The 27,596-nt window shown below is 39.1% G+C and overlaps 1 protein-coding gene across 3 annotated transcripts in view; it reads left to right on the forward strand.

Moving 5' to 3' along the window:
* Positions 1–4,188: 4,188 nt before the first annotated feature.
* Positions 4,189–27,596, forward strand: part of ZNF804A (zinc finger protein 804A) — a 448,502-nt gene continuing 425,094 nt past the window's right edge. For 2 of the 3 annotated variants that reach the window (XM_072040465.1, XM_072040467.1), the window contains exons 1-4: positions 4,189–4,382; positions 6,170–6,341; positions 13,732–13,798; positions 27,048–27,189. The gene's annotated coding sequence lies outside the window, so the exon portion shown is untranslated. Of the gene's footprint in view, positions 4,383–6,169; positions 6,342–13,731; positions 13,799–21,419; positions 22,408–27,047; positions 27,190–27,596 lie in introns of those variants that run through there. The other variant, XM_072040466.1, reaches the window with a different exon arrangement.

The raw sequence follows: 27,596 nt of genomic DNA on the forward strand, positions 1-27,596 counted from the left end.
AGCTTCCATTAGAGGAAGCAAAGCCTCTCTGTTCACAAGATGTGGCTTTTTGGAAGGGAGGAAGTTTGTACTTTGGATAGTGGAGGAGGGTTGGATTCTACTATTCTTTCCTTTCTTTAAATCTTTTTTGCTTGAACTGACAGCAAGATTCTGTCCTTGTCCTTCATGTTCGTGAGTCTCAGGAGAACAGCGCATACCATTTCTGTGCTATTTTTATTCCTTCCTCCTGGTAATCTATTGGTACGTTCAGCCCAAATCAGGTCACCTTGAGGACTAAATAATGGTGGTATGGGGAGCCATTTCTGGAAGAAATTCACTTGTTTTATTTATTTATTTTTTTTGTTTTGTTTTGCTTTGTTGTATGGGGAAAAGGGATTTTTTTTTTTCCCCCTCTGGAGAAGATTCTTGAGTAGCTTTTTATTTTTGGTAAATTTAAGCTATAATATAAAGGTCTGGGACACTTGATATGTTTTTCATGCTAACAGAATAATTAATCTTAATTACGCTGTTTATTTTACCATACTTTAGAGGGTAAGTGATTAGAAATAGCTTTATATCATGCGACAGAATAAGGTGTCTTATCCAAATGTCTCTGAGTTGGCAAAAAAAAATAGCTACCATTTGGTGCGTGGAAAATGGAATTGCCTTGGCTATGCTGCTGTAGCGATACAGCCTTCTACATCCTTCTCTTTAGCCTGTTTGCGTGTGGAGCTACCCCCATGAAAGCAGGAGATGAGTTAGAGCATGTTTGCAGCTCTGCTTTCCCTGGGTTAGAGGTAACCAAAGCATGGGTTCAAGCATGGGTTCAAGCTCTGGTTGAAATAAAATAGCAGCAGAATTCATCTGATGAGCAGAGGGTACTAGTTTTGTGTGTATAATATGTATGTTTTATAGATATCGTGCTTGCATTCTGTATATATAAATTATACATACATACATATATATGTATATACATATTCAAGTCCTATAGAGAATTACCGCTGAATGCAGCCCTTCATCTTTGATCCTCAAATACCAGAGGTCTCCCCAGGATGTAATGGGACCTCTGGAAGCTGGCTCCCCCCAAGTCTGTGCTGATCACACTCCGAATACCTTACTGAACGCGCTGAGATGAGGTACATATAAAAACATCAGAAGAACAGAAAGTCTGGAAATCCATGTGGAAATTGCATGCAGGCTCTTGGCAAGCAGCCAGAGCAAATGTGAGAGGAAATATTCATATCTTTTTTTTTTTTTTCCAGGTAGCTGGGCAGTGATGCTCATCTATCCCAGACAGTTTAGGGATGCACTTATGTGCAGTAGAGCTTTAATGATGCATATTTCCCCATTATCTTTATCTCTAAACTTGTCTTCCAGCAACAGTGCTGCATGCTGAGAGTCAAGTGGGGCTTTTGACACCCGTATTCACGATGATGTCTATTCTAATGAATTACATTGTGTACTTAATACTTTTGTTTTAGGGCATGAAGTCATTAGTAGGAATGGAGCCCAGTTCTCCAGCCTCCCAGCGGTGTATGTACTTAATAAGCCCAAACCAATGCTTTGTCAGCTCAGATCAGCCAAAACTACTTTGTATTTTATTCTATCTGGCTGTAATTTCTACCTGGATCATATTACTTAGTGTCTAAGCTGTATCCATGCATTCTGGTATGCACATAAGGGATGTCGGGATAAAAGATGCCTGAAATGATAACCACTCATTTTTCCTTTCTGTCCAGTTTATTTCCTAGGGGTTCTGTACTTACTGACTGCTGATGCATTGCTCTACAATTCTAGCTGGATCCTAGGTATTTTGAGTACTCTCAGTCTTGTAAACCTTGGCAGCTGGTTTGTGCTTGCAACAGCAATACTCTTTCAGCCTCTGGAGACCTCTCCATGTATGCTTCCATGTCAGGGCTAAATTATGGAGAAGCCAATTAGGACCCACACCCAACAAATTCTCTGCTGAGATAAAGCAGTCTTCAGAGAGGCTGTCTTATTTCTGCTTGTGGAGGGGTTTCTTAATAGGATGCAGCAGATCCAGGAGCTATGTGATTACTGGGGAGTTTTTTTGAGGGGGCCCTTGAAAACTTACAGAAACCTGACTTTTCTGGATGATTTTCATGTTGCCTTGTTTGTGTGAGGCACAGTCGGAGCTGGGATTTCATTTTTTATTTTTTTTTTCCTGGATATTTCTTGCTTTAACTCTTCTTTCTCTGCCCTGAACTTGGTGTAACTGAAAGGAGGAGAGGGCAAAGATTTCAGCAACTCAAATGGCAGCAGAACTCGGTCAACTACATTAAAAACAAATGTTAGAGCTAGTTTTACTGCTGAGACGGGAGGGAAGAAAGGATTGTGTGAAGTGTCAGTAGGGCATGAGAGCTGTTGCGGAGTCCAGTTGCCCCTGAGCTTTGAATTTCCTCAAAGTTTTTTGAAATTGTGTGGTGTTTCATGTTTGCTTTCAGCCACTTTAGCTTTTAACAAGGAGGAGGAATCAGGGCAATGGTGTCAGCAGAACTGCAGGTGAATAAAATTACAGGGCTGGAGCTGGAAGAGGGATGGTTTTTGGTGATATCTCCTAGAATAGCCTCGGATTGCTGGGCAGGACGCTGCACTCCCCATTCAGAGCCCCTCAGAGTGAGGACAATGGGGGGCTCTCCCTGAAAGCCAAGGAAAAGAATAGCTTTCAGGTACTTCTGTCACCAATAACCAATGAGGGGGTAACTGCTCTGTTCACTTAGTTTTTTTTGTAAGTAGTATACAGAGCTGCTGAGTTCTGTACTGTGGTTTGGATGAAAATGTGCTTTCTCCATAGAAAGATTCTAGGGGAATCATGGGGTGCTTGAACATAGGCTGACTTTTTGAGTCCGTGACCACCTGGTTAGGAGCAAGGAAGAAATTTTGCGTGGGATTCCAAACATGTCCACTGTCACTGCTTTATCTGTAGCATCAAGTGCTGTGATGCACAGACAATTTTACGTGGAAATTCAGGCTCAGTGATGTGGTCTTTGGGGGTCCTTAAGTGTGTTTTGTGTTCATCTTCCTTGTTAGTTTTCAGCTTTTGCTATCTGCTGCTCAGAAGTCTGAATTTAAATGTAAACCTTGTGAATATAGCGATTACATTTCCTTCATTTTGTTTTCAGACTTTCTGAGGAAGCATCTGGGGACAGAAAAGGCATCAAAAGAACAAGCTGATGATAAGCATATTTTTAGGAATTTCTAAGTGCTATCGTTTCTGTCACCCAAAAAATTCTGAACTGAACTGCTAACCAAAACAGCTGGACAAATTTAAATGTAAAAGTATAATACACCTCATTCCCTACTGTCTTTTTAAAACAAGATGTTAATGTGGTCACTTGAGGTGGATGGATTTGTTTTATATCTGTCTATTGGAACTGGGAGTTGGAGCCATGTAAGGTTTCTCTGATAAAGTCAACACCAAAATATGAACTAGAAATCAGCTGAATTTTTATCTGGATAAATCAGAATCATCTCTGTGTCAGTGGTGGGTTTACTCCTGAAGTCAGGCTGCATAGCCATATAGCCCGTGTAGGATTCATACTTGGGGTTGGAGGGCTTGCTCATGCTTTTTATGAGGCTGGCATATCAAAAAGGAAAGTGCTCAGAAGAGCTGCCTATGGTGTTGGTAAACTCCGTTTTTTATAACTTTTAGCAGAAAACCTTAAGCTCAGAAGGATTTTAGAGGTTTGCAGTTACTGCCTTTTGACACAGAGCTTGTGCCTGAGCTGAAAGTCTGAAATAAGCAACGCCTCGTACCTGTGGCCAGCATCCTTTTCAGAACTTGGCACAAAAGTGTCCAGCAGATGGCGCGATGTGCTTTATTTAGGGCAGAAACGCTGAGATCGTGAAGTTTCCTTTTGTTTGAAATTAAGTTAAGTTTTATATGCTCTGATCAGAAGCTGCCGTTTGAAAGAACTGAATTTTAGATCTAAATACACAGGTTCTGTACTGGAACGTAGCATCTCTGTAACCTGCAAGAAATAACAGGCGCTTAATGCTGTGTTGGTAGGAAAGTCTGTTCCTCATATAGAATGTTTGTAGTTTAAAACCAGTTGGCAGTTAAAAAAAAGTTACTTTTTACCCCCAAAAAGTAATTTCCTGATGTGAAGTAGTGCCAGACAAGACCTTTCCAAATTTCTAGTTGATAAGCGTTAGGCAACTTTTTTTCTTTTTCTTTTTCCACAGATAAATACATGGCTTGCTCTTCTACAAAATCAAAGGGTTAGTTTGCTACTGGGAACTGCAAGCTGGAATGCTGTCGACTAACCAAATAGCCTAAGATGCCACTGCTTTTTATGAGTTGTCTGCATCCTGGACCCCTTTACAACTCAAGAAAAACAAAACAAACAAAACCTTGGCCACTCCCACCCTGGCAAGTGCATGTATGTATATTTACATATGTAAGGATCAAAATTGGTACAAATCATAGTAGCAGGAATTTTAGCAGTGCAAAGACAACGTGAATTAGTTTTCCTTCTCTGGTTCTCTTCATGTGCCTCCAACTTCTTAAAACTTCAGAGAGGCTGTGATGCGGAAAAATGCAAGCTGAAAAGCAAGAGAAGCCATAGAGCTCTACAGAGTCTTGAATTTGTTGCAGCAAGTGCTGCTTCTATGTGTTCTGCTCCCTTTTCTCCATTTCTGCTATACAAACTTAGGTTTGGAGCCACAAGTGATGTGGAAGTACAAAAATGGTCTTTTTTGAGGAAAAAAGTCAGTGTCTAGAAAAGCATGCACAAATTCCTTCCAGAGTTGTATGGACTTGCTTCAACAATTTCCTCATAATGTTTAAAAGCCATTAAATTACTTGGCCATCTCCTGTAATAATGGAAAACTTCTCACAGAACTGAAGGGCTGAACAACGGAGATAAATCATTGATTGTCCCAAAAGTGCCATAGGTTTTACTGTAATTGTGAAACCACAGTCTATAAATATTTTAAATCTCTTAAAACTGTGTTTCTAACTCTCCCTTCTGTGGGCTCCTGGATGCAGCACTAATGTAAGTGAAATGCTTCTGGGAAAGCCAGGGAAATGCAGCTGGATTTAATTTAATCCCTACCTACTTCCTTGTGCCTGCTGGATTTTGGCAGTAAATCAGCTGTAGGCCACTTAGTGCTTCCTTCTGCAAATGTGGGTACAGGGAGGGATCCAGGTTGACTTCTGGACTTCAAACACTAACTGTATAAGCTGGTGTGGGATGGGAACACTGAAGAAGTGGGCAGCTTAGTTCATGTAGGAGGAACTAAAGCTCTTGTTGTCATTTTATACAAGTTTTTTCAGTTTATTAGGCACTGATGCAAGTCCCCTGGCTCTGAGTGACAGGGCATTGAGTGTGATGTGTCTTAGCTGGAAAATCTGTATGGCACGGACATGAGGAAGCAGAGTGGCAACCTTTGCCATGTTGTGTGGGCTGGTGTGTGATGTTTCTGAATTCTGAAACATGCTTCAGCCCTTAATTGTGCGACTCTTCCCAAGTTAGGAAGTTTCTTGTATGCCGTGGAGGTTAATTTGCAACATAACATCAGCCTGGCCTTTCACTGAGAGGCATGCTACTGTCAGTTGTGCTGACTGATGTGCTTTCCTTGCTAGACTGCTCCTGATTAATAAAATATATGAAAGCAAAAGAGAAGTCCTCCAGAGCTTTTTTTCCCTGTATTTAAGACTAGCTTACATGCATAGAAGCATCTTTAGGCCCTATATGGTCTTTCTTTCAGCTACACTTAGATTGTTCTGCCTGCGTTTTAAGCTGTTCAGATGCAGACCTGCTCTACGCTGGACACTGTTGATGCATTAGCACAAGTCTTTGTCCATTCTAATAGCTCTTGGTGAGCAGCAGAGTGCCACAGTAATACAGTGTAATGGCTTCTTGAGGGGAGCTGTTGAGGGTCTGACTGATTTGGAGGATAAATCTTCCACAGACACTGCCAAGAGGCAATAGACAGGAATGCTGGGATTCTAATGACAGCTATGAAAATATTTCAAAATCCAAACAATGCACTTCGCAATATGTAGTTACTCTCAAATTAAATCAAAGCCCATTGACTGTGTTTTGCCTGCATAAAGACACAATAAATAGCCAGCACTACTAATAAACTAAATCTGAAAAGTCTCCAAAGTTAGTTCTCCTTTAATAAAAGATGAGTCACTGTTTACTCCCCTTCTGTTTTCCAGGCTGGAAGCAACATGAGATTTATGTCAGTGGGAACAACATGTGGCTGATCTGCATGGTATTCACAAATAGGCAGGAGCACTCTCTTCCCCCAAGCGTCTCATTTCTCATTCCTTGGATGATCCTTCAAATAGATATGCAGCATAGCTGGGGACTTCAGAAGTGTTTAAACAGGTGAACATCTTCCTCTAGCAGAGCATAATGGAGCAGAGTTAATAAGGATAATTAGGTGTTGAAAGGCACATTTGGCACTCAGTGTTAAGCAAGTACATGTATAGCGTACCTAAATGGGCTGTCCAGTGGGTGAACAGGTCTGCCTCTGTTTCTCTGTCCCTTTTTTGGGAAATATCCTCTCTTTTGTTGCTGTTTTGCCACTTGACTGGCAGTGGCTATTTTGCTCTCCTGGGACAGTATTATGCCTGTGAAATGCAGGTTGCTGTAGATGATATGGATTTCTCTTCTGTGAATGAGGATTTGAGGAATTGTTCCATTTCATGCTTGTCCTGAGAGTCTGGGCACAAGACGTTCATTTGGGGAAGTCAGCACAGACTGATTGGTTATCCGACCCTTGCTTTTCAACTCATCCAGCATGATTACATCAGACGTTTCTGCTATTTAAGCCCACTGGAAGTTTATGGACTCATTTACTGCACAGGCTGTTCTTGTTTTCCCACTTATTGCTGTGAGCCAGAAGGCACTTGCTGTTTTACATGCGGTGCAAGCAACATGGGTCAGTAACTGAAGCAATTGATTCAAGTTAGTTAGGAGAAGTAAAACCAAGTCAGTACCTCACAGACTTGTGCTCCCAGTCTCATACTCAGAAATCAAGTCTTCTACTCTCCCATATTAATGCCCTGGGCAAACTCTTAATTATTAAATCTACGTACCTATTTCATTTTAAGGTTTAGGGATAGCACTGCTGATTTATCAGTCCAGTGAAGCAGAGAGGTATATACAACCTATTATTTCTTGATAAAAATTACATGCTGGTTGTACGTGAAACATGTAGCATTTATAATTTTAAGCTTGCAATTGTCACTTGAGTTGAACTTTCTGTCACACCACACTTACGGTAAGGAAAGCGTACCCTAGATTTCACTACAAATGAGTGGTAAGTAAACATAAGGGTAGCAGAGTTTTAAATACATTTTCCTTCGTAAAGAAAAGCTGGAAACAGGTAATGCACAGCAATTACTTTCATTCTTTGTCTTTTTGCACTGAGTAGTCTGATTAGAATTCTTCAATGCTTTGACTAAGCAGCAATGCTGCTGGACTTGGACCCCTTGTTTCCCTTGCGAAGGATTTAATTTAGAATGCTGATTTTAAATAACTTTTAATGGCAACTGAGCTAGCTGTCTATTTAAATAAATTGTCACTATCTTTTTCTTGGCAAATATTCTAAGATGCTTCCCTTCTGAAACTGTTGTGTATATATCCGGTTTGTTCTGAAAACTCTACTGCATTCACAAAATCCCCTTCCCTTTTTCTTCCTTCCTAGGCAACAGAAAACTGTCATCTCGTATCTTAGAATAGAACGCTGTTAATGGTCCCTTTAGGTTTTGAAAGATGATCGTTGTTCTTTTTTACTTAGGGCCTTTTCCTGTGTACCATTTGTATGGCCTTACACAGAGAATGTGGCTCCTCAACCCCACCAGAATGGGAGTGGAGATGGGATGCACAAAATTATCTTACAGATAGTGGGTCTTGCTTGACACTGTCTTTTACATGTGCTGTTTCCATTACAGAACCTGGCAGGAACAAAGCAGAAGAGATTTATTAGAGAGGCTTACAGTTATGGCTACACAGATTATAGCAATAATCATAATGAATTTGCTATAATAAGCATTTCAGAAAAGGGCGAGTATCTAATCAAAATAGCATTGAATCCCAAAGGAAAGGTAAAATTGGTGAGATAGGAGGCACAGCTTGATTTTTTTCAGGATTTATCACCTAATTTATTCACTTTACTTCAGATAGATTAGAGCATAAAACGTAGCTATCATCGTGCAAACATCAACAGGATTAAATAATATAGTCTTTGGAGACAACTACTTAAGTCAAGTAATTTAGCCAATCATTTAAACTTTTCCTTCCCAAACATGCATTTTAGCTCTTATCTGCAATGCAGATCACTTGCATTCTGCTCAGCATTTGGTGTGTATGAATAATTCCCATTAGGAGTTCAGGATGCAGAATCAGGTGAGAATGCACGTAGAGCTCTGCCACGGGGTGAGGAAATTGGACATCTCTTTTGAAAAGGGCAGTTCTGTATCTGCAGCTGTGTGATCCTACATATGAACCTATATGTCAAAAATGAAACCCTGTATTTGCATCTGCTGTTCCATTACAGAGTCAATCCTGCTTGCTGCTGCCCCCATTGGATTGGAGGATGGTCAGGTACTTCTTCCAAGTTCAGGCCTTTGGCTGTTTCAGGTCAAAGAGACAACTCTCAGAAATATCCTGCCCTATCAACAGTTTATTATAACTTTGTGAAATCTGGAAAACAAAATGCTAATGTAAGCTGCAGTATCAAGCAGGCAACAAATGAAGCCTTTGAGACCTTCTGTGGCATGTCTAGACCCTTCTTCCTTGTGATTTATTTATTTTTTGCTTCAGGGTCAAATGATCCCATCTAGAGATTCAAGTGGCCAACCACTTTTACTCTCACTTTCTTTTCTTCCTAATGATCCTTTGGCAAACTCCTCAGTGTCAATAAAGCAGTCCGAGGGCTTGGGTGAAGGTGTAATTCTCAGTACGTGGCACTTCTGCCACGGCCACATCATCTATGTGGGGAGCTCCAGGATTGGTACACCTGCCTGTTTTGGCTTGAATATGAATTTATTTTGCTGTTTAGTCTCAAAGCAGCCTATCTAGCTGCATGTTCTCAGCTGAGAGCTGATCTGGGAAGCGAGCTGCTCTGGCTCCAGCATTTCTGCTCTCTTCCTGTTTTCATCCCTGAATAATTTTCACTTGACTGAAGAAATCACCTCCTTTTAATTGTCTTCCAAGTGTTGCAGGTTTCCTTTCTCCCCTTTGTTATTCACATTGTTGCTGCTCTGGTTGGCTTTGTTATTACAGCTGTTAATATTGCATGGTAAAATGAAATGTTAATTGCTGAACCTCTGAAGAACAGGCAACAGGCTGCTTATGGCGGCAAACCTGCCTACAGGAAATGTGGGAGGCTGCCGAGTGCTGTTGGGACCTAGTGTCAGATCAATCACAGGCTGGAGGTTTACATCAGAAAGTAGTTTTGAAAGTGAGAAAGCAGCTCCAGTGTGAAGAGTATACCTCAAACTGATCGGTTCCTCCCTCTTGCTGAAAGGCGCTCCTTGAAGTGTCAGTCCAGCTTAGCTGAATTACTCGCTGGATGTAAGCAGTACTAGCTCATGTTAGCACTGCTAGAAGCTCCTACAAACTGTATTTTCACTTGATGTGGGGAAAATTGGATATGTTTTTCTTCCATAGGTTTGTCTGAATCTGTATTCCTTGTTGTAGGAGTTATTTAGAGACACGGACACAACGAATCATCGCAGTGCGTGAGGATGCTGATTTGTTTTCTCCTTTCCCCTCCTTACTTCAATAGGGACCAGCTGTCTCTGTGAGCACTGCTGCCTGCCATTGTGTGACTGCTGTTATTTAAGGAAAGTTGATGCAGATTTGTTGTTTTCACTTAGTTTTATGAACATGTGAGGATATTTTGCTTCCTAGGCAACACAATTTTTTTTTCCTGCCTCAGCTCATTTTTAGCTCTCCCCGAAGTATTAGGGAACACTATTTAGAAAAACAGAAGAAAAAAAACAGAAAGAAAACACAGGAAAAACTGGAGAGCAGCTTGCTGAGTGGGTCCTTTAGTTTGAGATTAGGCAAATAGTTCCATGTGAATTTATGATGTGACATGGCAGCATAAAGAGCAAATGTAATTTCATATTGCATTATTATTTATTGGATTTATAATAAAACTGCAATTACATGGGAACCTGGCTCATTCAAATGTGCTGAGACATGATCAGCATGCACACTAGAAGAAGTTTGTATTATTGCAAAGTATGCACAAAAATGGGTTCTTCAGCGATAGAGGTGAGTTTTTGTTCAGAAATAATGAAACTGTGACTTAAAAATTCAAGTTCCTAAAAAAAAGTCTTGTGGTGGCAGTGGTCTGAGAACAGACTGGTGGCAACAGACTTGCAGTGCAGTGACGTTGCTCTGTGTGCTCTTTGAGTCACTTTTACGAATTAAAGAGACTGTCCACAGATGGATGTCCCATCCGTTCTTTTGGCTTCTGCTCATAAGCAGAGCTGGTGAAACTTCTGACCCACTTTCTACCTCTGAAAAACAAGCAAACAACAAAAAACCCCTATAGTGTATATTTGCTGTGGTGACAAAAGAAAGGTAAAATCTTAGTAACAACTCAGTACAAAGGTGGCGTGGATTACTGTCTTCCCTGATTTTCTCAATTCTTGTAGAACTGGTGGTTATATTTTGAGAGGCCACAGCATTGGAAAATTCACAGGCAAACAATAACTTACTCTTGTAAATGCCAATTCCCATTGACTTCCATTTTTTTTTGAATCTTGTGACAGGACCAACAGAGGAAGGATGGAAAGGGTTCCTGAGAAAGGTCCCGGGGAAGGTCAACCCAACAGTTCATCTTTATTTTAATCTGTATTGATTCATTCCAGTGACTTCACCTGCAGAAATTAAAATTGTACTGATCAAATGCAACAATGCTATTTGGTAACCAGCATTTGTGAAGGGAGTCATTCACATGCACAAAGGTGGCATGCCTCTGAAGTAAGAGTATTGCTTGCTAGTCCATTTGTTTTACTTGGAAAAGGCTGTTGGGATGATACGCTCTGGTGTTTTTTGGAGAAATTGCACCTGAAGAGTATGTTCACTTAGAAGTAAAGATAGTGAGAAGCTGGAGGAGTTTAGGGACAGAACACAAAAGGCTTTCATGACCAAGGTTATCCAGCTCTCCCTATTATTTTCTCCCAATTTACAGTGACGTTGGGTACTTAGCACAAGCACAGAAGCAGTGAATATCAGGTGTATAAGATCATTCCTAAATCCAGCTGCCAACTCAGTGCCAGAAGTGCAGTGCTACAGGATGGACCTTGGTGGACCTCCACGGATGCTGTTATGCTGATGAAGGCAGATAATACTCTCTGGGCTTTTATTCTGTGCAGTTCTGTTCTTGCTGAAATAATAATAATAATAAATTAGCCCAATATGTTTACTGGAAGAGAGGAACAGCAATATAAAGGAAGAGTAAGGCTCTGCTGGAACTTGTCCATATTTTGCAAGTATAGGCTAATGATCAAATGTGATTGTAAGGGAAACTCATTTTCTTGAGAGCATACATTTAAAAAGAGATATTAACGCTGTAGTGTGGTAATCAGACGCTGCAATATCTGTGGTAAAATGCCAGCGTTCCAGAGATCTGACAAACCCCGCATTTGTTATTTACCTATCCAAAAATCTTGGCTTTGAAAAAACAGTGCTGAGTGCCAGCAGAAGGGCAATCATTACAAATTCAACGCAACGTGCAGTCAGCTGCAGCATGGAGCTAACGGCAGGGGGTTTCTTTGGCACTGCTTATAAAATAGAAAGTATATTAATCTGTCCATAATTCAAGCTGAAATAAGAACAGGAGAAAGTGAGAGAGGATGAACTGTCAAAGGAAGGAGCTAGGTGATTTTTAGGTAACAAGTTGAGGGAAGGGAGCACTTACCCTTGAGAACTGTACAAAATCATTTGTAAAGTAGTTAGTCTTATGACTTATTTTGACTGCTACTCTTATTAATTATTTGTGCTGAAGTAGCACTTAGAGATAAGACTTATGCTAAAAATCCTACTCTACTGACTACTGCAACAGCACACAATAAAAAGGAAATCTTTCCCTTGAAGAGCTTTTAATCTGAAAGCCACTCATTATTCACACTGTTTTTTGCTTCTGATCTTCATCACTTCATTTGGTATTTCATTTGGTATTTCCATCCTCTCTTGTATTCTGGTGAACAGCATCAGAACCTCTTCCTCAGAGCTGTGTTGGTGTTTGGCAAACACGAAAGTCATGCATCTGCACTCTCTCTGACTATTCATTGGCTTCCTTCTTTTCAGTTTATGCTTCTCCGAGTTAATTTCTCCTTATTTTCTCTTATTTTCTCTTATTTCTTTTATTATCAGTCTTCCTTTTTTAAACTTTCTCACACTTTAGCTTGCCTTCATCTTCTCTGTGCGCTCTTTTTCTATGATGTTCTTCCCTCTTGGCTGCTTGTTTTTTCTTTTTTTTTTTTTTTTTTTTCCCCAATTTCAGGGGAGACTTGAGAAGAAATAACACTTGTCTTCATTTGTTCAAACTGCACTTTCTCTAGTGAGCTGTTCCATCCCTCCTTACTTCTTACGTCCATTGAGAATCTGCCAAGATCAGAATTCATTTGGGGAAAGTATGCTTTTTAACAGGAAGATATTGCTTCGTGACTCAGGACGATGCTGGGTGTCACCAACTGCTGGAAGGTCCAGCTGGAAGATTTTGCTTCTGGAGGGTCCTCGGTACAGGACAACTGCACTAAATGCACTTGGGATAAAACCTAGTTATGTTTTTTATAAATAAGTTTACTTCATGAGCACCCTGGCAAAATTGCAACAACGTCTCTTGGATCATGGTAAAGAAGCAGAAACCAGGGGAAAAGGGCAAAGTTAGCTGTTGGCAGCTTGTCCTTCTGCTCTGCTTTTAATTATTGTGGCTTGTGATAATTTGCTTGCAATAATTACAGCTACATTGCCAAAGTAGCCTTTAAACGGGATTGTTGTTGTTGTCATAACTGTTATTGTTCAAGAACTGCATTTTTCAATTAAGGGAAATACATGAGATACATTATCTATAACAATCTCTTTTAATGATAACAACGGATATGGAAATTAGTCCAGAGCATAAAATTAAAGATATTTGAATAATTATAGTGTAATCAAGTCAAAATTACTGATGCCTTTATTTGAGGCTAGATTATGTGGAAAACAGCGCAAGAAAATACGTGCTTCGAAATCTGAAAAGCACCAGTATTTGACAGCACATTTGCATGTATTGCACCAAATAATAATTTTGCTTTGTCTGTCAAATATTTAAAACATAAACAACAGTCACTAGGCTACTTTTCAGATGCTTGGGAGTGTTGACACACTCCCTTGTAGTTCAGTTTGCTGGCACGCTTGGTGTTTTGATATGGTGGATTTGCAGAATAAAGGTGAATTTAAAAATGCTCAGCAAGGTGGCTCAGAAACGTCTGCATATAATATTATAAATACCTGTATTGGATTTTCTTGGAGAGGTTTCAGTTTCTGTCAATTCTTTCTCCCTGTCCTTACCTAATGCTACACATACTTTTTAGTCAAGTAAAGAAAAAGGACAGGGAGCCTAAGGGAGGTCAGAGACAAATGTTCTAGGGATAAAAATATAATTTTTATTGTAAATAATAATATATCTATATATATACATATATATAAAAAAAACTCTCTGTGGGGAAAAAAGCCCAACACTTATTTTCAAATTCTTTACCTTTAATAGTAAATGCTGACTCACCAAGGCAGAAGAACTGGAAGGAACAGTTGAAAGCTGTGCAGACTACCAGCTGGTGAGTCTCAGACACTGTCTGTGTCAAAGGAAAACTGGAAATGGAGCTGTGAACTCCAGACTATTTGTGTAAAAAGGGTGATGATAAAAATATTTGTATTGTTTGACTCCATTGCAGTAGGTGAAAAAGACTAAATTTATACTTAACTTTATTTGAGGATTTTGATTTCAAAATGTAACGTGAAAAGTAGAAGGCAAAACCTTTATAAGAATTCTGTATCCATAAGCCAGCTGGTAGATAGTCATGAGCTTTATGTGAGTGGAAAGAAAGACATTATAATTCAGTGACTTGTTAAGATTTAAAATAACAGCAGCACTAAGAAATCTTTTGGAAAGTTGGTGCTAAAATCAGTGAGCACTGATTTTCATGCAACTGGCCAAATACAGATGGGTAATTCAGGATTTTCAAATTCCTATCTGTTTTAGATAGGAAATAGGTGGAAATAGGCCAAAACAGCTAAGAGAGAATTCCCTCACACCAGTAAAGTACTGTTGGGAATAACAATGTAGTTATTCTGACATCAGGCTCATAAATCTGATAAAAACCAGAACTGCAAAAGGTAGGAATAAACATGGATGGCAGTGGTCAAGAGGCATTTTAGTGCCTTATGATAAGCTTGTGCTGCATTCAAACAGTGTTTTGAAACAAAAATCTGAACTGGAATACCTAGTGAAAACAAGATTGCTGTTTTCCTTCTTCATATAATAAGGAAAGGTAGAGAATGAAGAAGATTCAGGGCTTCAATTCTTGATGCTGGCTCTGGTCCAGAAAGCATAAGAAAAATTTCTTTGGGGATGGCCAGGCAGAAATTATGGGCAGTCTTGGTTAGTAATGGAAAGAAATATTTTCACTGGCAGTTAAGACTTACTGTAGTTGAGCAATTTTACTATAGTGCTGCCTAATGAAAGTTTCACGAGTTGTGTAGTGATCTCTCTGTGTAGTCTTGTGCTGCGTGGAGAGTTCCACCATCATAATGCTTCATAACCTGTAACGTAGGCTCCTCACCTGCAAAATCCCCAGAGTACTGAATCAAAAATGAGCAGGAAATATTCTGTGTTAATAAACTGTATGACCTATTTTTATAGCAAGCAGAACAGTTTTCAAAAGATTAAGTAGCAAGTTTTGGGAAACGGATAAGAAACTTAATAAAGCCGAGTGGTTCTTCAGTCTGGCTGAGGCAGCTAACGTTGCAGATGTATTACAGAGCTGAAGTTGATCCAAATGAGGCCTTTGGCGTGTGCAGCTAATGGGAGGGGGGGAGTAAGCAGCACTTCCAAGTTCAAGAACTCAAGAACTTGAAGTTCTTATGATATTGTATATATTTAAATCTTCCAGCTACTAATTTTGGGAATTACTTGTTTAAAACTTTGTTCTTTGCCAGTTAAAATAATTCACTAATGAACTCGGCAGTGAATCTGCAGTGAACTGGGCTATGGGGTCTTAAATCATGTTGTTGTAGACCATCTGAACTAGTAGATGTTTACTAATGCCTTGCAATATTGCCTTTAGTTTGAAGAACAACCAGAAAATTAGAAAAGATTTGATATTTCTATTTCTCTTTTAGTCTCTTAAAAGAGAGGAGTTCGGAGTCTCTATGCAGAGCAGGCATATCAGGTACGACCATATAATAGAACCAATTCCTGAGACCCTAGGGGATGACTGTAGTGAGTTACAGAAGATCAGAGTGGGATTTGTGCAAGGCATGGGATGTTGAACCAAACCTTGCTTTCAGTTAGGGTTACAGTTGGGGTTCCTTGAGTTGTAAACTAATACTTTCTGTGTTGGGACCATATTACTGCCTCCCCCTCCGGCCCTGAAGTGCAGCCAGCCCAGTGTTAAACCAAAAATACATTTATTGAAGTCAAGGACAAAATTTAATGCAATCTAATGTGAGAAAACAGACTCCCACAACTAAATTATAAACAGAAGACAGTACAAGCAAACATATCTGCATTTCTGCTGATATTCAGGCAAAGCTCGGTTCAGCTTCAGGTGTCAGTTCCACCACTACCTTTGTGGTATCATGGTAGGCTTGAAATGACCAGGAGAAAAAGGGTCATTACCTAATCTACTGGAATGAGTTCAGGTTCATTTCATAATCTGTAATTACTTGTGTTTCTCTGTCACTCCTGCTATTTAATTTGAGCTGTTGACAATTACTTGTGAAGAGGCTGGGCTTGTGCTGCTTCAAAAGGTGTTTCACTGTAAGAAGGGAGGAACATCTTTCCAGTGGGAAGAGTCAAGGAGGAAAGGAAACTCAGTTCTGCTGTGGGTTTTCCTTAACTACTACTAATCCAAGGCTATTTAGTTGCCACCAAAATCTTGTTTTTCTTCTGAATGGAAGTTGTTGTTAAGTATTTAAATTGTGTCCTCTAATACCTGCATGTGGTTAGAGATAGTGAAAATCATTTCAAAGTTCTTTTGTTCTTGAAGAATTCAAATGAATTGACTTTTTTAAAAGAAAAACAAACTGGATTTGCTTGGGAAAGGGAAGGGTTGGAAAAGGAAGATAGCCTGTTTCAAAGAAAATTTGTTATTGCTTTGCTAGAGTCTAACTTTGAGTGGAGAAAAATATTCCTCAAAAATTGTGATTCAATATGTGTTCTTTTTTGGGGGGCGAGGGGGTTCTCCCTTAAACCCCATTATTCATTTGAAATGCATTGACTGGTTTTATGAAATGTTAGAGTTAAGTACTGGGTTATCCTGAGAGCCTTGTCTCACCGTCAGAGGTAGAGATCCATGAAGAACAGTGTTTAACCATCCCGTGTACAGTGCTTTCTCAAATAGTCCTTGAGACCTCCTTCTAACTCATCCTATAGCAACCGCTGGTGAGCATTTACAAAGTGGACTAATTCAGAATTTACCATTTCCTATTACATGTGTTTTCCTTACTTTTAGTGGATTATACAAATGAGACATCGTTATTCCTTCCTAGGAAGAAAAATAAACAGAAAAATAAGGGAACGGACTAAAGAACTCGATTCTCAAAATGCGCATGTGATTGCCGGAGTTAGAAATATAATTGACAGATCAATTATACTTTCATTTCCTTGAGCCATTCTTCCATGCCATTTCAAACCTAGAGCTGGCAGGTCAGAGAAAGTAACTGTCAGCCTGTGTGCTGCAATTGGGTGTGTGGCAAAGCCCTCCACCAAGAAGTCACTTTGTAGGAGGTTTTCTTCTTCTCTGCATTTGACAGTAATGTGAATGAGAGCTTTGACTCTTTGTTGGCTTCTGATGCTGAGCTACTAATTTTTTCAGGCAGTTTCTTGTCAACTAAGGATCTACAAAATAAGCTCAACAAATAGCGCATAAAAATGTTTATCTAAGATATCCTTCTTCCAGTGTGTCAAACATGAGACGTTCTTTAAGCAGTGCCTAAATAGTAAATCGTTTTTTAAGCTTAAAGCTAGGCCACTTTTGTTTGTTTAAAGTCAATTTATATTGCTACAAAATGCCTGTTTTGCATTAACATCTAAGAAATAATCAAGGCTCAGGTTCAGATCTTGCAAGCTTGTTTTACATAAATTTTCAGATGCACATGTGCTGACTCAAGGCAGTGGGTCGTGCACAGCCAAATGAATCTGGGTCAGACTACTAAATGGAATCAAATCCTACTCTCCAGTGGAGCTGAACATGCATTTGGAAACATTTGATGGACTTAAAATCCTGTCGTGCTATATACTCCTATTTATAACAGAAATTGTGGAATTCTTCCCTTTGTGGGAGTTTTTCTTTCTCCCTTACAGACAGAGAGGAAGGCTGGTCTTCCTCTTCTGAAGACCAGAGGCTGAAGGCTGAAGACCAGCCCTTCTTTCAGTGCACAGCTGGCTAGTGTTGGTATAACCAGCTTCTAGGCAAGGAAGTGGGCTTCTTGCAAAAGGTATTGAGGTGGGCCAATCCCATTATAAGAAAATCACATATCAGTGATATACTCAAATGATTGGAAACATAGAACAAACTTTCTCTTAAAACTTGGATGACTGCAGAGGTGCTACAATTACAACAGAAAAGGTACTGGCTTGCAGCAAAGCAAGTACATGTTTCTATTTAAGCTGAACCATATCCTACTGAGCTGTACACAACATCAGTGAAGTGCAGATGTTTGTTTTGCTCGTCAAAAATGTCTAAGTTTAGAAACAAAATTCATTCTCAATTCCTTTTTGTCCCTCATGATAGATGCTACTTATAAAAAATATAGTTATTCAGTGTAAAAAATAAATGAAGCAGCAACTAAAACCCCTTTTTAGTTTCTCATTTATTCACATATCCATGTTATCTTGGTGTATCTTTACATTTAGTTTCTGGATATATTTAAAATAAGTACAAATTATTTGTATTTATGTTGTAGTTATTTGGCAACTCAAAAAAGACTTCAGGATTGTATTTTCCCTCACTAAACCTAAATATCTAAGTAACAGACAAAATACCATAGTTAATTCCTGAAACCATGAAGGGTTTGGTGGTGATCAACCGACCATAGCTGCCACGTAGGAAAAGCCAGATTCAGAATTCATTCATGCAAAAGGTTTCAATTTACATCCTGCATAGAAATTTGATGTGTTTCACTAACGTTTGTCATGCTTTTTGTCCCCTTTGCCTAATATCCATGTTTATAACAGTTCCTAAGGTTTGAGGGTACCTTTTTCAAATTTCCATCTATTACAACAGATCCCTCGCCATATGGTGTAGCTTCAGTTGTAATAAGAAAAAATAAATACAGTAGTGCAATAAATCAGTTATGTTCAGACTGAATGGAAAGCATCTTAAGATGGGTGTAATTGCAGAGTCTGAGGCAGAAAGGAGCAAGCTAGCAAGAAATGAACATACAAACAGACTACACTGTCCTTCAGTGTCTGTGTCCTTCTGTAGCTGGACCCTTCTTGAGCTTCTCCCTGATGCACAGAACCCATTTCTTCCTTCTCACCTTGCCAGGCTCTCACACTTCCCCAGTTCAGGATAGCAAGGCTGTTAGGTAGGTCAGGTAAGATTCCCAGCAAGGGTTCCAGAGGTTGGAGTTAATGCTTTCGTTTCCTTCAAGCCCCTTCTGCAGTGGACATCAGGGCTGAGGATGCCTGTGGAGGGAATACAGATGTCTCCTGAGAAGCTGTTGGTTGAGCTATTGTCTGTTGGATTGTCAAAACATTTTATTTGTTTTAATTATTTTTCAGCCTGATCATTGATTTTTCTTCACTTGAAAGAGTAGCAGTGTGCAAGGAAGGCATTTATCATTTACCTAAGTCTCTAAAAAGTCAAATTTTACTTAAACATAGGCCCATAATGAAGTGTGTGGTTTCTAAATACAGGTGAAATATCTTATACATTAGGGGCTTGTGGTACCAAAAGGCCAGCTAACTTCCTACAGAGTGTATTTTAAATCTCGGTGTGCCTGCTGGGTATTACATTCCCCAGAGTCTCTGTAAGAACAGCAGGAGAATTTTATTATGAAATAAGAACTAGGTGGCTCATTACCTTTGTAGTGCATCATTCCCCATAGGATCATCTAATTGTTTCCTGAATGATTCCAGTAGTTTTGCTTCAACACCCTTGCCTGGGAAGAGGCTCTCTCTCAGGATTGATGATTAACTGCATGAATGGATGAACTTTTTTTGTATTTTACTTATGTTGATTTTTAAAAAAAGTATCGTATACTTATTGTGACACGTAGTCCACTTAATTCCCATTACATTCATCCATTTTTACATCTCCTAGGATTTCTGTAAATGCTTGTACTTGGAAGGTGACTCTCTTTTAAAAACAGTGTAATTCCACTGTCTGGGGTGCTCTTGTGCTGAACCATGACGAGTAACTTTTCTGGAGTTTGTGGAACTATACTGGCACAGCACCTGACCAGAGTTACTTGACAGATCAGGAAACAACAGATCATGAACAGGATGTTAAATGGAAGAGCATGTCAGACTTGAGGACAGAAAGAAAAGCAGAAATATTTACTCCTCCCAAGATAGGTGGAGGAGAAGCCTATGACTCACATGGTAAGAAGATGACTAGACAGCATTGATGCAGTTTCCATGACAATATTTCCTTACAGCTTCAAAAGGACGGAAGCACAAGGAAAATTAAGTGGAGGTGAGCAGGGATTCTTGTAATTATTTGGAGAACACTGGATTGCATGATGCTTTCCCAGTTCCTGAGGCCAACGTGTGCTGCTTGGATTCTGCTCTAAGAGCAGGTTAGATGTTGCTCTGTGGTATACATCTATGTCAGGGACCCTACAGGGCTTTGAGGACAAACTTTGGTTAACAGTTTTTAACAGAAGTCCTAAGGAGGTCTTTGTTGTCTGAGCCACACCCTAATATCAGCCATAGAGATGGTGACTATGGTATAGTAAATATATTGTTTGCATGTTGCTGATGATCTTCCTATACTCATTCCCTCTATAGATTGATTTATCTTTTAAGGTTCTTTTTTCTAGTATGTAGCCTAAATCAGTTCCAGTTCAGGGAGAATTTGTCCCGGTATTTCTGTCTAAAACCTTACAGTATAACTTTGTGAAAACAAAGGATTCTGATGTGACATCATGCTGGCAAAATAAGTCACTTGGATTGAAAGATTTTTCTCACTAGAATCCTCTGAGATGAGGAATGTAATGATATATTTATACTCTGTCCATGACAGATTGAATAGGATGGCAGTGGGGGAAGGCTATCTCTAGGGAGTCCAAGGAGTAAGCTGTGTAAAATGGCTTGTAATCAGATCATTTCTATCAGTGGGTACCCAGAGAAACTCACAGGTTGCCTAACTCACACAGACTTAGAGATGTCTCTAGCCCATCTTAATACAAGTGTGATCTTATATTAACAGCAAATAAGTGGTTAGAGAGAAAGAGCTTGTCTAGGACATATAAAAATATTTTTGCTATAGAGAAAGCTCTGTTGTGTCCTACTCTGGCTAGATGAACCTGCAGTAGAGGCAAGTTCTGCCTGTAAACCACTAGGCACTTGCACAATAAAATGTTGAGGTGTTTTCAAGTGCTTTCTGGGGCACTTCTGGAGGTCACGTTGTGAGGGCAGACAAGATGGCAGTGGGTGTTAATGTTGGCAGGTTGCAGAGCATTGCCTCCAGGTCCTCGTGACACTGCCTGTGGTGAGAAGAGCTTCCAGCTCCTAGTTAATTGTATAGGAGTGGTTTTGAGCTTGCTACTTCCAGTCTTTCAAGCAAGCCTGCCTTGAGAGGGATGGCTTGGAAAAACTTTATCCTCTACTCCCATTAATATAATATCCCTCTACCTTGTATTGCTCACAGGGACAGAATTTTGACCATGAGCCTTCAAAGGTGGTTGTCTCATGGTGTCCAAGAACCTCTAGTGGCAAACTACGAAAACAGTAGGAGATGCAATTTTTAGACAGATAACTGTCTCCTGTCCCTGTCAATCTTTTTTAAAGTCAAAGCTTGATGTATGGCTTATGAGCAATGACTAGGAACAGGAAAGTGTAACTGTATAGTAGTACATTCTGCTATTTCTGTGAGTGATTGGATGTATTTCAGACAGTTTTAATTCACTTTAAAATAACACCACTGACTTGTTTTCAGCCTTTACCTGTCAGCTCCCTGAATGCCTTCTTGCTTTATCTTTGTCTGTGGGCTGTAGAGGTATGGTTGGAGAAAGACAGCAGAGATAGGCTTTTAGGATCCTGTTACCTGTGAGAAGAAAAGAAGCCTCAACCTCGGAGGCACTAATGTATTTGCTTGATTGTATACACTCCAGTTGCTCCCAGTGAAGTAAATGGAACACTCATCTATTTTGAGTTGAGCATGTGCTTAATTTTAATTACCTTACTAAATCAGGGCCTGTGTGCATAAAATTAAGTATATGTGTAAGTGTCTGCATATTCAGGGCCCTAACGGAAACCAGAGTAAAATACAGACTTGCATTTTACATTCATTAACTGAGGAAAAATCTCCTTGAAGTCAACAGGCATTTTGCCGAGTAAGGCCAAGAGGCATCTGGCCCATACAGCTTGCATCCCCAGCTGTGACTCTCCATGTACAAGACTTAAAATACAGCGCTGATGCACCAGGCTGCAAGTGCAGGAAGAGGGGCCTGATCAGCAATTTGCCACGTTTGCGAGAAAAAGTTCTAAAACAAAGCTTCAGAATGGCACAAAATACTCAGTTTAGTCAGAGGGATAGAAGAAAGCAAATTAATTCATGGTTTACTACGTGCATCTAACACAGAGCCTCATATTGTTGCATTGTGAGCAATGGGTGTTTTGCTGAGGGACAGCACAACTGTGATAAAACGCATATTAATATCGTGTAAGTTTTAAAAAGACAAAAGAAGAAAAACCTAAACATATAAACCAATGTGGTACTGTATAAAATCACACCTAGTGAGCAGTTACAATCTAATTGTTTGAATTATAACAGGCACTTAAGGAATGCTCATGGAGGGAAGAGTCTCAGATGTGATTTTTATGCATCTCTGCAGTTTTCCCTTAACAGGAAAAAAAATATCAAAGATACCAATATCAATTCTTGACACCCCATTCTTCTGTGTGTACTGAAAGAGAGCTTTTCTTTTCGGCAAAAATGATGATACTGGGAGAAGACGACCAAGGCCTGATCTTTGAACTGGGGCTGGATGCTGAGTAAGTACTTAAGATGGTTTCATAGAGGAAAAAAAAAAAAAAAGAGCCAAAAAAAGAGCTTAGGTCAGTAGGTGCCACCTCATTTTGGCAAATGTTTAACCCATGCTACCAGGTTATAGGATCCTGCCCAAAGGCAGAGTAAGGTCTCTCTTTGATTTAGGGCTTACAGTTAGGTACATGGAGATGCTGTAGATGGCTCTGAAATATTCTGATGTAGATTTCTCATTCTTTTTCCTCTCTTAAAGCTGTGGCATGAGAAAAGCCTGCCTTGGGTTAGCTGTCTTTCTCCAGGACAGAGTTTGCTGGTGTCAGTTCTAAGGAGGTGGTAGCATATTCTACCATGTGAGTACTAGGAGTTGAATTCCTCAGATGATTAGAGGAAGGGATGGTGTCATCACTAACCTTCCTGGTATCTAGTTTGAACAGCACTTTATTCAGCCTACTGACTCTAGAGAATTGATCCTTAGGTTTCAGTTTCTCTCCAAGCAAAACTCCCTGCAAAAATTGACTTAGTAAATTAAAATAATTTAATTTTTTGGACCTAAGAAGTTTCTGTAAATTCTAGGAATCACTTTTTTTTTTTTTTAAATCTGAATTTCTAGTAGTTCTTAAGGTTTTCTTCAGGTTTTCTGCTTCTAATACTGGATTAAAGTCATACAGTTAAGGCAGACCAGAGCAATAATTGAAGGTGTAAATCAGACACTGCCATAATCTATATTTCCAACCTTAAAAGCAGATTATAATCTAGCTTTTGTGACTCTCAGCCAAATTACTCGCTGTCCTCTGGTCTGGGAACTGCATTTCTCAGTTTGACTTCAGGTGGTGAATGTGGTCAGCTTTGCTTGGAGTGGAAATCTCAAAGCACCTCGGTGCTTTTCCCTCCTGTAGCCTGCACAAAGATGTTTTTCAGCCAGTAAAAGCTTTGAGTGCTTCAGAGGGGAAATGAGCATCTCATATTGCTGCTGTTTGTTATCACAACCTTTAGCAAAGATATTGAGAGGGAGAGGTGCTGAGCCTGTGCTCCAGCTGAGGTAGCAAAAGCACAGAGTCACAGAGGAGAGGCAGTAGGAAAAACCAAGACTACCAGGGCACTAGTAAGAAGCATATGATACAGAATTAAGTAACTCGAAGTATTGACTTAGTCTTGTCCTTGTATGTGTTCTTTGTAACTGTATTTCCCTTTCTGCCTGCTCTGAATGGTTGTGGTTGGCACCAGTAAAAGGCCAGAACTTGCAGTCCTGGCTTCTTCACTTCTCATGTGGTTATTGAATGTACAATATATTGTACAGTTATTACTAAAAGTAATTACAAAGTTGAACAAAGAACAATTAGTGGTTTATGGTAAACAGTGAAAATGAAGAAGAACAGATTCAGGAAACGAAATGAGGTTACAAAGCAAGTTGTTTCTGCATTTAGGCAATTGGGGGTTGTTTTATATGAAGATCTTTCTGCAGAGTCCTATTTTTTTCCAAAAAATAAGAATAACTAGTTAACTAGCTTTCTCTTTAGACATTTCTGTAACTTTCACTAGAGACAAGTATACTCATAGAAAGCGTAGAATTATTAAAAAAAAAAAAAAAAGTGGTGAATTGGTGAATTAGATTAAATTTATCTTAAATACCCTTCTCTGCAGGTTAGAAAATGTATACCTCATTTTTGGTGTGTCACACAGAATGAGATTTGACCTGTTAATGACTTTATTTAATGCAGTTGAATAATTTCTACTCGGAGTTTATTTGCTTTTTCATTGTCTTGCTTAATTTGTTTTGTGAATCTCCCTCTTTTTTGTTTGAAAGTCACAGTTTTTAATTTCAGTTTTTCAAATGCCTCGGCAGTAACTTCTGTTATCCTTGACATTTCTGTGTCACCATAATGTGAACTGCTGCAGTGGGAAACATAATCCTCTAATCTGGCTAGCTCAGACGCATTGTTCGTATGGAGACATTTTCCAAGTCAGTGTATTTATTAACAGCTCTGAGCGCTCTGTTCACTTCGGCATCTGCACTGGGAACAGTCTTCTGAATGGAAGCTGTAGCCCAACAGTGGGTTTGTGCCTATGACTTCTTAAATTAACAAGAATAACGATGCTGGTTCATGTGATTGTAGGACCCAGATCTCTGCCTTTAGCTTCAAAAGCTGTAAAATATGCATATGCACACATGCACGTGTGTGTGTATATATGTATGTATGTACTCAGATTGACAGTTAATAAACTCTTTTATTGAGAAAGCACATCTGAATATTCACCCAAAACTTTTTGAGTAAAAAAAAAAAACAAAACAAAACAAACAAAAAAAAGCATGCTGTATCGAGTTAAGAAAGCAAACTCTTTTAGCCATTTTAGGTTTTCAGATGAATGTTCAGTTTTCTGTGGAAACATTGTTTCGGATATTTATTCAGAACCTCAGTTTTAGGAAACTGAATGTTTCTGAGCAGTTTTAGTATTTAATTACCTTAATTTTCATCTATTACAGCTAAAGTTTATGCAGAGTTGCTGTCTCTGGGTATCCTAAGCTTGAGCCCAATGTGATGGCTGCATTCAGTTCTAGCATGTGTAGACATTTGGCCTGTGAGATTTGTCACTGCTTTTGTGAGACATGTTTTGGGAGTCCATGTTGTGCTTTCTCTGTCACTTCAGTGATGGTGTACACAGCTGCCTGCAGGAGGCACTTCTAGGAATCATGCTCATTAATAGTTTGCTAGTGGCCACTGTTGAAATCAGGAAACTGGGGTGAATGATTTTGCAGTATAACCAATCTGCCACTTAAGTTTTCATCTGAGAGCAAAAAAAAAGGACATGCAGCAGAGTGAATATATAACACATAGAAATACTCTTATAGATTTAAATAGTATTTGGATATGCAGTTACTTTTAGTAAAGTCAAGGCAAGCTATTGCTTGTACAAAATCCCAGGGTGGGGTGGAAGATCATTAATGATATGATTTAATTTAGAAGGTCATACAGTTGAACTAGAGGTTAATGGCAAATACCATCATGATCTTTAGACAGGAGATGGAATTACAGTACTGTATTTCCATGAAATTAAGATATGTCTTAATATGGATATGATATGCTAGAAGCATGGCATATGTTCCTGTATGTGCAAAACTTTCTTTGCTCTCTCCTTACCCTTGGAAAAGCCAAAGGGGGGGAAAAATAAATTTATACATAGTTTCTCAGAATGAAGCAGAGGATAAAAACATTGCTCAAGCTGCAAAACAAGAAGGAAAGCCCTTGGAGCTAATGATTTTTTCTATTACCAAATGCTCTGAGATGTAAAAATCAAAAATAAGAGCAAATATTATTTGTATTTATCTGTATGTGCTATATTAAACACATGCTCAAAGGTTTAATGTTTTTTGAATAAATACTCATTAATGGCTGTGATTCATTGTAAAAAAAAATATATATACATATATATAAAAGCTGATTGGGAAAAAGATTAGTTTATAACATGCAGTTTTTGAAGATTGGGAAAGGAATTTTCTGATAAGTGGACACACTTACTAGGATGTTATAACACCAAGCTTTTGGAGAAACAAATAGTGCTAGTTGGTTTCATTCTTTATTGACACTGGCATTTTGGATTTGGACAGTTAAGATTTGGCAGTGTATGGAATTGTTCCTTGTTACTACCTGACCTTTTGAATCTTCCCTCTTTAGGTCAAAATTTCCTCCTAATTCTTCCCTGTTCACACACTACTGTTTCTTTCTGTACCTTTGTGCTATTCTTTCCATATGCTAACGACTGGAAATGTCAACCATGTACTTGTGTATTTAACATCTCCATCAGCTTCCTCACTTAAAATTTCTTGGAAAGCTGTACATCAATGTTTCTAATAAAAACTGTTTGAAGAATTCCTGTGATATCTACAAGAACTAGAAATATGTGACTACACCTGTCTACATATTCTGTTTACTAATGAGGGTAATCTTGTACAAAATGACAACCCCAAAGTTACTGAATATATTTAGAAAAATCTGTTGTATATCATTGATATTTCCTTTTGTAGCAAATAAACCCTTAAAATAGCTGCAGTGTGAAATTCAGTGAGCCTGACTACTCTCACCTCCCTATTGTATTTATCATTTCTGTTCTCGCTGACCCTTTCTAGGGAGTCACTGAGCCCAGTACAATAGTTTGCTGCAAATAGCTTTTATTCAAATGAAGGATTGCTCACAAGAATTATGAGTTCATATAGTGATAGCTCTTACAGGATCAGATCTAATAAAAGTTCACCTGATACAATTTCTTATGTAAACGAGTTTTCCACAGTATTTCTTTCTGGTTTCTCTGTTGCCAGTGCTTCCCACCATACTCCACAGAAATTAATTATTCCTCCATTTCTTTACTTTAAATGAAATGTTTGCTGAACTTAATTGATACTGCAATGTCTCTTCTTGCAGGGCAAAAAGAATTGTGCAAGAGTAATTCAGTCATTGTGTTTGACTGTGCTCTACTAACACTGTATTTTTCTGAAAACATTGGAAATCATTTTCACTGATGGAACCGATGGGAAACAATGAGTCAATCAAATGAGACAGTGGATTCAGAAAGCTCAATGCAAATTACTGTAGAAAGTTCTAAGTGCCTTAGTCCATACAATGTCAGTGCTTTTTTTTTTTTTTTCTTCCTCAAGGTTACTTGAAAACAAATATTTGGAGGCTACCACATATTCTTGATTATTGAGAGCCAGTGAAGAAAGAAAACAAATATCTGCAGTAAGAGAAAAACATTGGTAAAGAAGTGAAGGGATGTGCAGCCGGTTCTGTGGACTTCAGGTATGGTGGTGCAGGTTTTTGTCTGTTTGCAAGTTTCTTTTCCACCCTGGCAATCCACAAGAGCAAACGTGTCATGCCAGTCAGCAACAGTTCCTGTAATAAATTCAAAATACAAATGCATAAGTGGTTAGTCAGACTATTCTGTGGACAATTATTTTTTGCTAATGCTAATGTACACTGCTAGATGTGGTCCCATCAGTCTCACACTCAACTCTGCTTCTGACAGTGGCAGTGTCCTAGGGCCATGCACATATTTCCTCTTCTGTGTGAATGAACACCTCTCATTTGTTTTGGCAAGAGTTTGCTGGTGTGGTCTCAGTCCATGAGCAACTTGCTTTCTTCTGCTCTTCATCAAGAGCTCCATTCATTCAGGCAAAACCAAAATTAATAAATTTCAACTATTATTT

This window comes from Anas platyrhynchos, chromosome 7 (genome assembly GCF_047663525.1).
Source record: "Anas platyrhynchos isolate ZD024472 breed Pekin duck chromosome 7, IASCAAS_PekinDuck_T2T, whole genome shotgun sequence".
NCBI classification, from domain to species: domain Eukaryota; kingdom Metazoa; phylum Chordata; class Aves; order Anseriformes; family Anatidae; genus Anas; species Anas platyrhynchos.